Genomic DNA, 16,484 nt, shown 5'->3' with positions numbered 1-16,484 from the left:
TGAAAGTTTTGCGAAGGTGTCAAATATAAAATCAATCCGGTAAATCGTGAAAGGAAAAGAAAACCAAGAGAAACTGTTATTTGCAGTTAGGCCCTTTTGTCGTGGGACTATCGGTATGTTCGAGTCCCGAGCTGGAAGGATTCTTGGTGTCAGTAGGATCCATAATACTAGCCATGCAATGATTCTGTACATAAAGAATCGGATGCGAAGTCTGTTGAAACAGAAAGGCCAAATTCCACAAAAGGAATGTAATGCCAAGACTTTGACTTTATGTTTCCTTTTCATTCATATTTTGTATTAATCACCTTGGTCATCAAAACCTCGTGCTTTACTAGACATATTGTCGATTTTAACTATAAAAATAAACTATTACAGAAAATTGTAAATCGTTCACTCTAAAAAGTTGGTCGTCTTTGACAGATATACATTTGTTGATGCTTTCAATGAACACTGAAATAACACTGGTCGCTAAGGAATATTACCAGTTGAAACTGCAATTGACCTGAATCCACCAGTCGATTATTGTGGCTCTAATGCTAGTTAATTTCAATACAACAGACAGTGAAGAGGCCTAAACTAATGTCCAACATTTTTTCAGAGATGTCAGGTAAAATTTTGTGCGTCTACTTATTAGAAATGCTTCTATGCTAGCTCAAAATTTAAAATTATGACGAGAAAAACCAAACAAAAATCCTACAGTAATAGTAATTTAATTGGACGATCGTTTATAAAAACTTCGCAAATGTGCAAAAAAGTCTGCTTAATTGCAAAGTCTACTAACTAACGAAATTGCAAATTTACATACCAATCTGCAAACCTGGCATCTCTGGTTCTGACGCTCATTATTTCGCTATTCTGCGACGATTCCGTCGCATTCTATGTCCAGCTGAAAACCACTATATTTTATTACATATTTTCAACACATTCCCTAATCAAATGCTCTGTTTTTGACATTCAATACGATGAAACGCAGAAACATGCTCTAAGCAAACAAATCGTATAACATTAAAGGATTGTTTAAACGAATATAAGAATTTGAGATCAAATCTGGGGTTAAATCTTGATGATGAGTATCGAAAATTTCAAACCACAAAAAAGACGATACAAAACACGTAAAATATCTTCGAAATCAATTTAGAGTTCCGGTTCAGGATATACAGCAAATAATGGTCGTATACTTCGGAATGAAACTCATTTTGATTTCTCAAAGATTGCTTATCCGATTTTCACATACTTATAGGATCAAATAAAAGGTTGTACGATCTCACAGACTTTAGCTGAATTTTATTCGGATCCAACTAAATAATAAGTTGTTAGAAGTTTCAAGCCATCCATTAAAGTGGCGATGCAAAAAGCGATGAACACCTCGGTCTCCGGTTCCAAAAATCGCAATCAAAAACTTTAAAAAGGAACTTTGACGTAAAACGGTATGGAGAAAGGTATCATTCAATCTATAGATGGATTAGAACAGGCTTCGTTGATACTGAATTGAGTATATGATAGGTCATTTGATTGCAAACTTTATCACCCTAATAATATTTCCTATTCACCATTTCACACTTAAACGTCAAAACAGTTCTGCTTATGAAAACTGCAGTAGTATTAGTTTCCACCACACTCCACACGGTAAGCGGTGAGTGTTTGTTGTGTTGTCCTTTCTCCCTATTTTCTCACTCTCCGGATTCGAACGAGGAAATCAGTCTGCAGAGGAATCGACCTTCCTCCACCCACACGGACATGGGACGTGAGACAAGCAATCAAAGCTGAGAGAAAGTTTATATTTTAGTAACTTACATGTCTATTGCAATTCTTCTGCCCGTGTAACTGTGGGCGAAAATCACACCGCCACGTTTGGTTGCCGCTTGTATTTTATTCAAATTATTAAAAACAAGATTTATAAATTAAGTGTGTTGTCAAATGTCAAATGAGTTTCATATGTTCTGAGTGGAATTTGACCGATTCTCGTCAACCGGATGATTCGAGTAGGGTTTTTTCTATCCAAGCAGTCAGTATTAGGGAATCAAGGGGCTGTCAAGTTCGTTCGTTCGCCTACTGAAATTCTCACTTCAAATCGCCGTCTTTCCATCGGGAAGTGTACGAACCTGTGGCCCACTCCGTCAGTCGGTCCAGTCAGTTGAAAGTCAGAAAGCAATTTTCTCGCACCCTTCATCCGTTCGAATACGGGACAATGAGTAGTTTTTTTTTGTATGTATAGGTAAACACTCCTCGAGAACGCAGAGTCTGTGAAAGTGTGAGTATTATTTCCGTGTACACTGAATTGATCGACGAGGGAAATGCCTCGGGAGGAAAATTTCTGCTCATTTTGACGCTCTTGCTCGAATCCAAAACCGAAACCACGGCAGCCAGTAGAAGGTGCCGCAGACAGTAGACTTAAAGAGTGCCTCCTTCCGAAGACACTTCGATTTTTCCGGGCTGCTGCTCCGGTGGAAAAACTTTATTTTTTCACAGATTTTGGTTGCACCCCACAGAATTGTGGCTGGGTTTCGATAGCAAAGTACGCGGAAAATGGAACGCGGTGATGGCTGTTTCGCAAAGTGATGTGAACAATTTTTCCTCGAGTGATCAGTAAAATAGGTTATCAACCGATATAGAAAGGTTGTTAGTGCACGGCACGGGTAATCGATAATTGGTAATTGAAACCGTGGGAATATGAAATTCTAGTGGAGTGTGCTCCGCTTTCCGGTGAAATGTGCTGGAAAATTACGATTTGAGTGTGCCGGATAGTGCAGTGTTTTCTTCCTACGAACTGCGGACAGGGAGAATTTCTTTCGTCGCAACGTGAAAACATGGCGAATGCAGGCAGACGTCGGGAAACAAGGAATTGACTTTTAGGGAACCAGCCGCTGCATTGGAACGAGTAGCCGCCTCTGTCTGTTGGAGAAAATGTAAGCTATTTTTATCCTATATGCGTAAAACCAGCATCAAACGGAGCGCTTCGATAACAGGGGAAAATCTGTTAGCCAGTTCATAAAAATGTGCAGTAAAATTTATGATCCACGTTTGCCGTGAGAATCCGTTAATATTTTTTTTATCTGTTATCATAAGGACTGTTCAGTAGGCACTGGTAGATTTGCAAGGCTATGTGGTTTGTTAGCCTACTTGGATCGTGATACATTTCCTAGCCTGACTGTACCAATTTGGAAGAGGTTTCGACGGTTTTGTTCATTTTCCTCTGGAGGACGGTATTTTTCTCTATGTTGATGTATGACATTTTCTTCCATTATAATGCTTCAGCACGTCAGTGCATTTGTTTTCCTGTGTTCTCACGTTCTGTTTATTAAAAGTTATAGGTACAAAAAATTGCCTCCGAACAATTGCATTTAATTCTATATATTTTTGTATAGATGGGGATCGGTAATCGTGCTAGTCTCTCCGGAATTGTAAAATCGTAGCAAAACACAGTCTTGATTCTACATTTCACTGTGAAACTTGACTTGTTGGGCTGGTCATCTTCTCAATTTTTTCTCAGAGCACAGAGCAAATGTCGAAAATGTAGTTATCGAAATATTTGGATATTTTTAAAGCGTTTTTAAAAGGTCTTGAACTTTGACGACGAATTGTTGATTGATTTTCGTCCATCAATCAACAATTCTGAATCAAAGTTCAAGATTGAAATTCGTGATCTGGATTCCGAAACGATACGCAAAGACCGAAATCAGCTTTTTGGCGAAAAAATTAGTTGATTTGCTGATTTTAGTTAGTTATTTTTTAGGACAACTAAAAAATTCTTATATTTGCTAATTCAGATTTGTTATTTTTGAACCCCTTAATAATGCTAAAAAGTTGGTTGAATTTGCTAATTTTTCAGTTGATTTTGCAACATTGACATGCTGTCATTTCTTAGCAAAGACACGCTCCACTTTCATTCAACTAATATTTTTAGCAAAATCAGCAAAACTATGGTTGATTTTAACAAATAATTATTGTTGATTTCAGTAAAAAATGTTGTTGAATTAAGTGATATTGTTGTTAATTTCAATGAAAATTGACAGTTAATAATAACAATAAACCTTCTTGAGTTAAGTAAAATATATACTGATTCCAACTAATACGAACTGTTAATTTTAGCTACAGCCAAAACGAGTCCAATTAATTTATTTATTTTAATTGGAATTGTCAGTTGATTTGATCAATAAACTTTCTTGAGTTTAATAAATTTATTTCTGTTTATAATGTGAATAATTGATTTTGCACTATAAACTAATAGCTGCTTTCCTAAATTTGTAAAAGGCCTCTTAACAAAAGAAACAATACATATGGGTACGGTCCTGATTATAACTCATTTTATCTAATTTGTTGAATTCTTATGCACTGTAAAAATGATTTGCTTCTCCAAAGCAACATTTTGTTTGTTCATTGTAAACTCTCACTTACAATCACGAAGCGTAATTACAAACGATCTGCTTTGGTTAGGCACTGAATGTAATGAATGGCCAATGAAAATGTCTAACCATTTCGGATAGTAGCTCTTTGATTCATGTGTCCTACTCTATTGCTGTAGATGCTGCTTGTAACATCACGGTAAATTTTCCAAATGACCGTACAGGGAAGTGTCAGTTTCGATTTGTTTACTTTCATTTCTGATTATTGAGCGACTAAACGAGTATATTTTCGTTTATTTACGCATGTACTAAGCGGAAACCTAAGCATTCAGATGTCGTCTCATACTAAAAGTTCAGAGATAGAAGTCGGAATGGCAAAGTAAGCATAGAATATGCAATAAACATGTACTTTCTGCACTGGTCACAGAAATGATTGTTAGTTAATCTTTTAATAATTCACTGATAGCTGAAAGCACTCCACAAATAAACTTAAACCAAACAACTTTACAGCAGTTTTACATATCGGTCAGTTAGAAATTTCAAAATCTATATATAAAATATATCAAAATAATTTCAACAAGACTATCCTGTTCTGTTTTTCAACGAATTGTGTTGCTTTGACACTTCTCATGAGTTTTTGACTAATAAACTTGTTAATAAAACCAATTGCATTCTTGTTTTCTTTGTGCTGTCTTTCTGCAGTGATGATGACGCCAAACAGCGCCAAACTATTTGATTTTAACAACAAAATTAGTTGACAACGAGAATTTCGTGTGGGATTGAAATGTTGCTGGTTTGTGTCCAGGATTTTCGCCATCTAAATATATTCGCTAAAAACAAGAAGTTTTATCAGCAAATTAAATTCTGAATATTAACCAATTTATTAGTTATTTTGGCAGTTTTGATGTTAAAATCAACTAATTCAAAAACAGTATACGAATTAGGCGCAAAGCTAATTTCGGTCGTTCCGTTAAGATTTTAGATCCGAACTCCGAACCAGAATTTTGGATTGATTTCATTTCAAATCTGATTTCAAAATTCAAATTAAGAATTCGTTTCAAAAATTCAAACTCAGAATTCAGAATGCTTGAATTGAATTAGAAAGTTGGGTTCTGAAACTAGATTTCGGAATTGAATTAAATTTCTAAAATCAGGTTCGGTATAAAAATTTAGAATTGAATTCTAGAATTCGAAACATGGATTCTTAAAATGAGTTCTGTTCGAGTATTAAATGCATGATCTGAATTCTTGATCTGGATTCTGAACCTGAATTTTGCAACTGAATTCGGAGCCAGTCAGTGCCTGAATGTCCAGAATTGAGGTTCTTGTGTAGATAAAAAAAAGATGTCAACTCAATAATTGTCAACATCGGATAAGGTTTTAGAACCATTAAAACATTCCCGAAGTTTTTTCCTCTACTGAGAATTTAAATCTGCAAAAAACTGCTATAACTTTGTTTGTTGTATTGTTTTAGTCTCACTCGTTTACCGTTATTTGTGTGAATCGAAAAGTAGTTATCAACATTGATTATTGAATAAAAAAGCGAAAAAAACATATTTTGACATCAGTTTTCGATATATTGTAGAAAAATTACATTTTTATGCATTTCACTGATTATATTGAAGAAAATCCTAGTTTTTGTGAAACGCTCGCACTTTGGACTTCACATTCTTCAATAAATTCTGCACAGTTACTTTTGTGACTTTCCTGGTGTCAGCTGTCCAGTTTTTTTAACTCCTGCATGTTTTGGCGACACTGTACCTTCCTTCCGAAAGTGCCGCTTGGCAATTGCCCAATACCTTTCAATTGACCGAAGATCCGGGCAGTTCGGAGGGTTGATGTCCTTTTCCAAGAATTGTACATTATTTTTTGACAACCAATGTAGAACGGAGTTGGCGTAGTGGGCTGAAGCCAAATCCGGCCAGAGGGGAGCCATATGCTTCCTGTACAGTGACAGCATTCTCTTCTTCAAACATTCTTCCTCGTACACCTTGGCGTTTATTGTGCTCTTCGTGAAGAAAATCGTCGACCGCAAACCACAGGTACAAATTGTTTGCCAGACCAACACCTTCTGCCCAAACTTTTCCATCGCCACCGTGCTGTCAGCGTCGTCCAGGTCCTGGTACACCGATTTCGTATAATATTGCGGTCCGGGCAGCGCTCGAGAGTCTTCCTTGGCGTAGGTTTCGTCGTCGATCAGGATGCATCCGTCTTTATTCTGTAGAATCCGGTTATACAGTTTTCGCGCTCTTGTTGTGGCCTGAACTTGCTGTACCAGGGACTATTTCGGCACCTTCTGTTTCTTGTACGTTTTCAGGGAGTTCCGAACTTTGGTCCGTTGAATCATCCCGATGCTAACGTTGAACTCCTTGGCCAAATCCCGCGTCGACGCCGATGGGTTTTTCCTGATGTACTGAACCACTTTTAAGTCCCGGCCGGGCTGGCTGGGACCCGTTTTCCTACCGGATCCTTCATGGAAAGGGTCTTATCGAACTTCTCGATAATATTTTTGACACTGGTGTGATGCACTTTCACCCGTTTTGCAATTTCGTTGTACGTGACACCACTTTCTGAGCACCAAATGTGCAGAATTTTCTTTCGCGTTTCCGGATCAATTCGACTCATCATTGAAACGATAAACCGTACCGAAACCAATCGATTGCGCAGCTGTTATTGACATGTAAACAAACATGTCACCGCAAAACACGCTGCAAAAAAAAATAAAGCCATTTCAGAGTAATAACTGTTTGAATGTTACTAACTACTTATCGATACACTCCTTAGCAAATTTTTGTAATCAATAAGTCATACTTTATTATAGATGCACCGTTACAATTCTGGATGTGAAGCAAAAGTTGCAAAAACAATCCGTCAAATAATACGAAAGATTGTCTATATTCGGAGGCGTAAGAATTTTGTTTTCAATCGGATCCAACTTCCGGTTCAGGGGATATAGAGTGGAACGCACTACGATTTTTCAAAGAAAGCTACACTGATTTTCCAAAAAATTTGAATCAAATGAAATGGTTTACAATCTCTTAAATTAATTTAATTGATTGCGGTTGGTCCGATTCCTGAGTTCCGGTTCCAAAAGAATCGGAAATAGAGGAGCTCAATCGTTTCCCCAAAGAAGGCCAAAACGCATTTCATTACCGGAAAATTCAAATTACAAGACAATTCAAACCGTCATAGAAGATGAAGATAGCAACAAATTTGGGTTCAAAACTATTCCAATTTATTCCTCATGTTAATTCATGGTCACCGGTTCCAGAAGTACCGTAAATAATGACCAAAAACTCTAAAGTGGAACTCACTTAGATTTAGATCCAAAGAAAGGAATTTATGGTTTTATACAATTTGTTATTTCGATTCGTCTTGCAGTTCCGAAATTACAGGGTCATGAGTGATTGAAATCAATGTTGGTGATTGCCGAAAATTTAACAGAAGCTGCTCGATATTTATCTTTATTGTATACAACATTTTCAATCCGGTAGAAGATGCTACAAGAACTCGTGTCTCTCAATGCATGAACCGTGAGAGAATTTTTTTACATTTCTTCGCTCCACTTCATACTCTTAGTATTTCACGGCCCTTAAAAAAATTACAATTATAAAAAGGTTATATGCACATAGCAAATATATTATATATCAATATGGATCACTCTTGCGATTCACGAGGGACATCACAGTAAAGTGCGGTGGTAAAAAAGGTTACTAATACACTACAAATTTTTTAATGCACATATGACAGCCATGGATTCAGTACACTGAATCAAACAAACCCAAATATATGGAATATTTCTCGATATGCACTGCACGAAAAAATAAGCTGTAAATACGGTTTAGAATAGCAATCTGATACTAACTCGGAAGAGAACACATTGTTATATAAAAAATCCCTATTTATATAAATGAGTGTGAAATGTAAACGCAGAACTAAACAAATTAATCTTAATGCTTATTCCAGAATTTTACCAACATTTCCGAATTAAGTATTGCAATTTCTTGATTTGAAAATTTAATCCATTTGTATTCAGGTTTACTGTGATAATGATTCCCGATTCCAGTCCAGTTTGTTTAGAGCATTTCATTGAACTGCAGATATGTAATACTACGGTATATTATTGTTTGTAATGCTGTTGGCACTACTGGTACTGCTCGATGTCTTTAATTTACTGTTTATCCGTGAGACAAACAGGTCGAGTAAGTTTACAGTTAACAAATCTTTTTTGCTTACACATTAATTCACTAGAAAGAAAAACGGTTTTTAATTACACAGTGCTGCCACTATAAACATTTATTACAAATGAAATTGAAAAAAGTGAAACATCCTCCGAAAATTTTCATTTTCAGTGGTGATTAAGAGGATAGGTCTTAAAGAACGTAATTCTACATTATTTTTAGGCAATATTTACTTTCGTCAGAAAAAACACATGAAAATGTTCACACCTCTATTTGGGCATCATGCTCTATTAGTTGTGACATTTCACTTCTGGGTGCACGATAAACGCAAACTATTAAATTTGACTGAACTAATAGCCTTGAGCGTCACGAGATGGTGTTACTGTGATGTCCTTTTCGATTTGTATTGAATTCGTTAAAGTGATCCATATTGATATATAATATATTTGCACATAGTTAGAATAAGCGGCAATAGTAAAATGATTCTATCGCAACTATCCACTGCCCATACAGAATCGGATCGCGAAACGCGAATAAGCGACCGTTGGTTGCTTCAGAGAGAATCCCCACAGCAGCGAGCTAACCTTTGATTCTCAGAAATGTCACCGAGAGAAATTCGCTCTCGCACTGATGTCTATTCTATGTTAAATGAGCCATGCCGGGTTTTTGTTGCTGCGATGATATCCGTCTCTCTTTGATGGCACTGATTTAATCGTGTGAAGAGTTGCTAGTGAGCGTTCTTTGATACGATAAAAGCCATCCTTGATTGAAATTTCAAACTGTCGTTTAAAACAATGGTTATTAAAATAATATCATGAAAACCTAAAACGCCGACGAATATTCATGCAAAAATTACATGCGGATTGATAAAAAATGTATCATCTCACTGCACTGCACTCAGCACGTTCATTTTTATTTTTTTTTTATTTTTATTATCAAATATTGCAATATGATATCACTACATGATTTCAGTATCATAAGTAAAAATTTAATCTTATTCAAACACATAGTTTCTACAAATCAACGCTGGCGCTGAAGCTTTAGTTATTAAATATCTGGTTGCGAAAATCTGATTTATCTACCCAAGTAGCAAATGTAACTTATTAAAATTTCAAGAGGTTCTACAATTGTTTCAGAATTGTTTTTTATGTTAGATATGTTCAAAAAGATTTTTAAATATATTAAAATCGGTTGTGCAACTTATACCTCTTAAGTTTTACGATAATACCGAAAAAAAATCACTATAGAACAATTTTAAGTATATCTAAAATAATTGTGCAGCAAATCACCAACTTTCCCACGTTGCACTAGTAGTTATAGAAGCTCTGCCAAAATTTTCACATCGTCATGTAAAAACGAAGTAACTAAAACAATTGTTCAACTTATCAAAAATTTTCTAAACGGCTGTCATAATTGTATCGGACTCAATATATGCCGAAATGGCTATATATCTCTTGTGAAGAACAAAAATAGTGAAATTATGCTCTTCGCAAGGCAAAAACTGATAAGCCGAATTGAAAACCTCGCAGTAAAAACTATTTTGCTACCGAGTCCGCATTGTCTTGACTGCCTCATGAAATTTTAGGTCAGTGTGTGCAATTTTCTTCATTTTTAGAAAAACAATTCGAAACTTGTCAATAAGTTGTGCCAGATTAATCTGCTTGAAATGAAAGAAAAACTTACCGACATGAGAATATTATCATAAAAGTTTCAGAAATACAGCATTACATACGCAATGAAAACTAAATTCAATCAGATAATTTGATAATGAACAGACCTGGCATCACTTTTCAAAAATATTGAACGAAAAGTTAAGTTCATCATAGTTACTCTCATAGTTATATATTACCGCTCGAGCAACTTGTTTTTGCAACTAAAGCACATGGGCTCACCAAAATAATACCTACAGTGCGTATCACAAATGTCGGATTCACTAAGATGAATGACTAAACTGTATTGTTGTTTAAGTCAACTAGTTTGATAAAAATAAAAACAACTATTTTGATAAAAATAAAAACAAAAATTTCTCTTTTCAATATTTACATTTTATTATTTCCTTTTATTTGGGTAATATAAATCATTACGTTGGGTGAACCATTTTCTTTTCAACACACTGTTACCCTCGATGCCATATTGGAAAATATTGAAGAAAAATTCATTTCAAAATTTTTCAGATTATTTGGAACATCAATATGATTAAAATCGTCTGAAAAGGTGTATGCATGTTTGAACAATTTTCTTATAAATATTTTAAACACTTCCCCGATCATATTCATTAAAAAGAATAGAATGTTATTTTAATAGAAATTGGTGTTCAATCATCAAAACACGTCCATTCAAAGGCGCTTGAAAATTTCAGGCGTACGAAGACATGTTTCACCATAAAAATGCAGCTCGTTGTCGATTTTCTATTTACTAAAACATAAAAGATCAATTCTACAATATGTAGTATTACCATTTATTTATGAACAGAAAATTTGTTAAGTTCCATGTTTATGTTACGAGCAGTTGTATTGACAATCAAATGTGAAACTTATTCATTAGAAATTATGTTTGCTATGTTTTTGTAAACATCAAATCAATTCTTGTTTACAAAACGTAGTAGTTCCCATGAGTTTCACAATTGTTTTTTCGCTGATTTAATTGCTGCATTTGTAATGGGATCGATGAATGAGTTTTTGTATCAGTTGCACAAAAATTGTGAATAAATGTTTGTGACAAAGGAAGAACTCAAAGATATGTTGCACAACACAGAAACATTGCGCTTTTTCCATAACACAACAGAGACTACAATTGTAATATGAAGTAATTTTATAAATTGCACAATCTGTAGAAAAATACAGGACAGCAACTTGACGTGCTACTTGGGTAGAAACCATGCTAATGAAATAATAACGTTGAGTACTCAAAACGAATTGCACTTTAAAACCAAAAAAAAAAAAATTCCTTTGATTTTGAAGAAATCTCAAACATTTTCTCATACTCATCATATTTTGGACTCTCTGTTTGCTAATCTGACCAACTATTTTATACTCTGTTGCTGTTGTTGTTTTCCTTCCGTGGCTGCAAATATCCGGCAAAATCATAGGCTATTTTTGTAAATTTATCGACTAAAACAATGCACACGACTTTTTTTTATATTTCGTAGCAAATTTCTCTCTTAACTGGGCCAAAAAGTCACGTAAAATATTTTAACCTGTCGTTGCTTTGTTGTGAACATATGCGTTCGTGCTGGCGGAATCGAGGATGTTGTATAATACATGCCTAGGCCATCTACAGTATCTTTTCATCATTTGGTTGGTAATATCGACGGAATTGTAAGCTGTTGTAAACTTCAATGGGTTTCATAGGATGTTTACAGTTTTTTTCAACTGTCATGAGCTTACGTCTTTAGCTTAGCACAAGTACTTTTTTGTACTCTGTTATGAAATCCTTAGAGTGTCAAAAGACACCTTTTGGTCGAAATAGGTATATATTGTGAACATTTCCAAATCCAGGATGAGCTGGAGGGAAACGACTTCTGGCTCCAGGATTACGAGTTAAAATAAATGAAAGAAAGTGCATTTGATTTTCTTGAATTTTGCTGAAACAATTTTCGCTTTAAGCGAGAGGGCTAATGGTACCATAGCTTGCAATTAAATATTAGCCAGATCCGACCTCCGGTTTCGGATTGTCAGGTTAAAGTGCGCAAAAGTATGTACACAAGTGCACTCAACTTTCGCATACTATGATTAAAGTACACAGGACTCAAAGCCAAGTCGTTTTTCCAGCGAAAAAATAATTCCGTTTTTCCTGCGATAAAAAGTCATACTCCTCGATCAACAAAAAATCCAAACACCGACCTGGACCCGGACCGGTTGTCGTACTCGTTGACGACTGGTAGACTGAGATTTTTGAATCCCGCAAAGTCATAACTCGTCCGACGTTTTGCTACAACGAAACATGATGGGGTACGTGCCGCTTTCGGTTCGTTCCATCACTGTCCCGCTTGGTTGTGGCCGGGTGTCTAAATTTAGAATTTTTAAGTAAAATATTTGCATTGCTTCTTATACCACCGGGTGCTTCAGTTGAAACTGCCTGTGGTGGAATGACACAAACTGACTGCGAAAAGTGCATAGGGTTAATGGTCCTGTTTTGGATTTGCCTTGGAAATGAAATGTTTTCCCCGGTGGATCATCATCATACATCGTTTGCGATCAACGGTTCCATGAAAAAATTTTGCTACACTAGCGAAAATTAAACACTCATCTTGGGGTTTTATTCGCCACGTGTGGAACGTGGTGTGGAAATTTAATCTCTTCAAGCGGCCATGTAACATGAGTGAGTTCGAGTTGTTTTGCAAAACTGATCTGGGTTTTTCCCGTGTACTTTCTAGTTGACTAATCTAGTCGATGTGGATGAACGTAGAGCGCTTGGGGTGAGTTAAACTTTCTATAGTAAAAAATGTTCGAACGAATGTTAAATGAATCTTTTGAAGTAGACTTTAGTTTTATTATGATAAACAGCAGGATGTTAAAATCAGTTTTATTAGAAAAAGTAAATGTTTGAGATTTTTCTCCGTTGTGATGAAAGTGTTGACGAATTACATAATGATTTCACCATGTTTTCTGATAATTGCTTGTGATATGATATTTGGAATTCCATTTCTACTCATAATGGTGATTTCAAAAATATAATGGCCGAAGGGAAGAATGGAGTTGGTGCTATTCAACCTAGTCAAAGGAAGGACGATGACTCATAAGACTCAAACTTTATACACATCTTCTGTATTAAGAAGTGTTATTTTTGCACGGATGAAAAGCAAGACTCAACAGAAGACTGATTTAAAAAAGGCGATTCCTTTTTTGGATGCACTTTTTTTTAAAATCGTTGTAACTCGGGAATTGTTACTTGTCCAAAAATGGTGTCCAAGAAGAAGTTATAGGAATCCAATAGTGATTTTTAGGGGGCTTTATGTAAATTTTATTTGAAAAAAAAACATCAAATCTTTCGTTTGCTATCTACTAATGCCACCGACAAATTGGAATACTTCTGAAACTTTGTCGTCCTCTTTTAGCGTCGCCACTAGTATGATGATTCGTAATTTATAATGTATGTTTAGTTAGATTGGCAATTTTTTTTCTCTGCTTGTACAAGTGCGAGCGATGTTTATTGTTGTCATGAGGAGAGATGCCAGATTCACAGATTCTCAATAGGATTTAAAAGCTGACACAGATTTCTTAAAGCGATTGGCACATTGTCGCAAAACTGAAATGTGCTTGTTTAGAGATGATACTTTCAGCAAGAGCTGTCAAATCGGTAGGAAAATTTCTAATTACTCCACCTTTTAAACGATTTCTTATGAAAACGGGCAAATTCATTTGAAAAATCATAGTAGAAGTTGAAGAAAAAGTTTTCACTCTGAGGTGGTAATGTTGATCTTAGTTCATTGTGCGAAATCTACCGTTTATTCAGAATAGAGCATTGATACCATTTTTCAAATGCCTGGAAATAACAAATAAAGTATCCAAAATAAATAGTACTCGATCGCTATACATTCTAGTACTCGAGAAATCAACATTACACTGGTTTCTGTTTAAAAAAATGTTGATCCGAAAAAACCTAACCTTACCCAATTTCACACATTTCTGAAGATTTTCCATGTTTAATCGAAGTTTACATTTAAAAAAAGTAGTAGTAATCACTTTGAAATCGATTTTCTCCGAGTGTACTTTTATTGCTGATATATATTTGAACTATTGAATTAACGATAAAAATGTAGCAAATCACTACTGCCGATATGAAAATTTTCGAAAGAATCCTCCTTTTCTTGGTTCCATTTTTCATTGGCAGGTGTCGCTACCAGTAATTCAGCTTTGCGACGATGTGCCAATCAAGGACTGGACAAAGGACTAATCAAAAGTTTGGATAAAAGGGGCTGATATGTTGTACTCTTATGGGAAGATTTTGCACACAGACTGATTTTAGGATCAAACATAGATTTTTGGAAAAAAAATGACGCGGCATCCTTGGTCATGAGCGAATGTTTTGTTTTGAGCCGCTTGGAGGAAAATTGCGAATTGGAAAGTGTTTTTTTAATTAAAAAAAATATCGTCGCGCACTGTTATCTTACCCTTGCGCACTATTAGGAACAAAACATGATAATTTGGAGCTTTAATGCTCGTAAGCAAGATAATAATTGTAATCTTTCAGTTAAGGGTATTGTAATGCAAGGTGTGAGGTTTCCGTAGACGTGTTTACGATCTTGAAAAAACTATCTTGAAATCTCTGTTTTAAACTCATAAAACCGTAACTCCGGAACCGGAAGTCAAATTGTAAAGACTGTCCCAGAAAGTATGGACGCACTTTGATTTCGCTCTAAATAATTCACAAGTGTTAGATATTCAAATTTTATTCGATATACTGATAATATTACAACAACAGAATATTATTCTCAACATTTGCTACTTAGCCATTGTAGACTAGCTGGCGCACCTTCTTGCGAACGTTCCCCATTAAATTCCGTACAGACTTCTTGGCGACAAGTTTTGACACTTTTTTCCAATCTTTTTCGAACTGCTGAATGGTTTCGGCTGCCGAGACATGTTTCCTAAGATGTGCCTTCGTTAATGCCCAAAATTCCTCAATTGGTTGAAAATGAGGGTAATTTGGTGGATTCATGTCTTTTGGGACGAAAGAGACATTCTTGGTAGTATATCATTCTACCGTTCGTTTCGAGTAGTGGCAATTCATAGTTCATCGAAGCAGTGGTGATGAAGGGTTTCGAAATCTTACCGCAGCTACAAATTGCTTGCCAGACCATAGCTTTCTTACCAAAATTTTCGACTTCAATCGATGTCTCGGACTGGTTTAACACTTGCCCTTCTCGCACCGTATAATATTGTGATCCCGACAAGGATCCCGGCAAGGTTTCGTTGTCCATGATTATACAGTTCAAATTTCCAGCAAGAATCGTATTGTACAGCTTTCGAACCATCGGCCTGATCAATGCTTCTTGTTTCGGACTACGTTTTGGTTTTTTCTGCTTCTTATAGGTTCGAAGATTCAAACGTTCTTTACCACGAAGAACATCTGACTTCGCAGTGCCCACTTTTTTGGCCACATCCCAAACTGAAACTTCCTCCTTTTGCTCGAACGCCTTCAGTATACATTTATCTAACTGAGGGTTAGCAGGACCTTTTTTTCGACCCGTTTTCGGTTTATCCTCAAAGGTGTTATCCTCACCGAACTTCCTGATTGCATTTCACACGGCTTTTTCACTTACTCCTTCCATTTTTGCTATCTTTCTCAGTGACAGTCCGCGTTCTGTGCACCATTTGTACATAATTTTTCGACGTTGTTCTGCTGAAAGTCCACGCATTTCGAAACAAACTAATGAAAACGAATAAACAACTGCACAAGTGGTTAAAGAAGAGTGTAAACAACAGGACGCAGCCATAAAAATTGACAGATTCTGAACCATTGCGAAATGGCATCGGTTTTTGGTTGCGTCCATACTTTCTGGGACAGTCTTTAATAAAGTTCAATAACAAGCATAGTAATAATAAAGCATTTCGTTTGAATCTAGGTTTATGAAAATCAGTAAAGCCATTCATTAGAACATTGCAATGGACAGGTTTCTTTTTAATTTGTTGTTCATTCAGAAACGAAGGTGATCCGGATAAAATTCGGTAATAGGTTATAAGATTATAAGATCTTTCATTTGAATATTAATTTATGGAAATCGGTACAACCTTCGTTGAGAAAATTAAATGCTTCTTTTTTTTAATGGTGTCCACCACGTCTTAGAAACATGATCGAACGAATTGTAGATTTCCATGTTGATTGGGGAGATCTTGGGCCGCCGTTATTCACTTTATCAGAGGAAAATAGTTAAATTATACCTTATTATGCCCTTGTCTCCGACTAGCAAAAGAGCTTAAGGGATGAGGCCAGTAGGTCGCGTATAACCACGTGTCTC

At 35.8% G+C, this 16,484-nt stretch overlaps 1 protein-coding gene across 2 annotated transcripts in view; it reads left to right on the top strand.

The window, feature by feature from the left end:
• The first annotated feature begins 2,368 nt into the window (after nt 1-2,368).
• LOC131428271 (uncharacterized) overlaps nt 2,369-16,484 on the top strand; it is a 209,690-nt gene continuing 195,574 nt past the window's right edge. For both annotated transcript variants that reach the window (XM_058592076.1, XM_058592074.1), the window contains exon 1: nt 2,369-2,906. The gene's annotated coding sequence lies outside the window, so the exon portion shown is untranslated. The remainder of the gene's footprint in view (nt 2,907-16,484) is intronic.

Source organism: Malaya genurostris, chromosome 2 (genome assembly GCF_030247185.1).
Source record: "Malaya genurostris strain Urasoe2022 chromosome 2, Malgen_1.1, whole genome shotgun sequence".
NCBI classification, from domain to species: domain Eukaryota; kingdom Metazoa; phylum Arthropoda; class Insecta; order Diptera; family Culicidae; genus Malaya; species Malaya genurostris.
The sequence above is the reverse complement of the archived record's forward strand: the minus strand, read 5'-3'. Positions and strand labels throughout refer to the sequence as shown.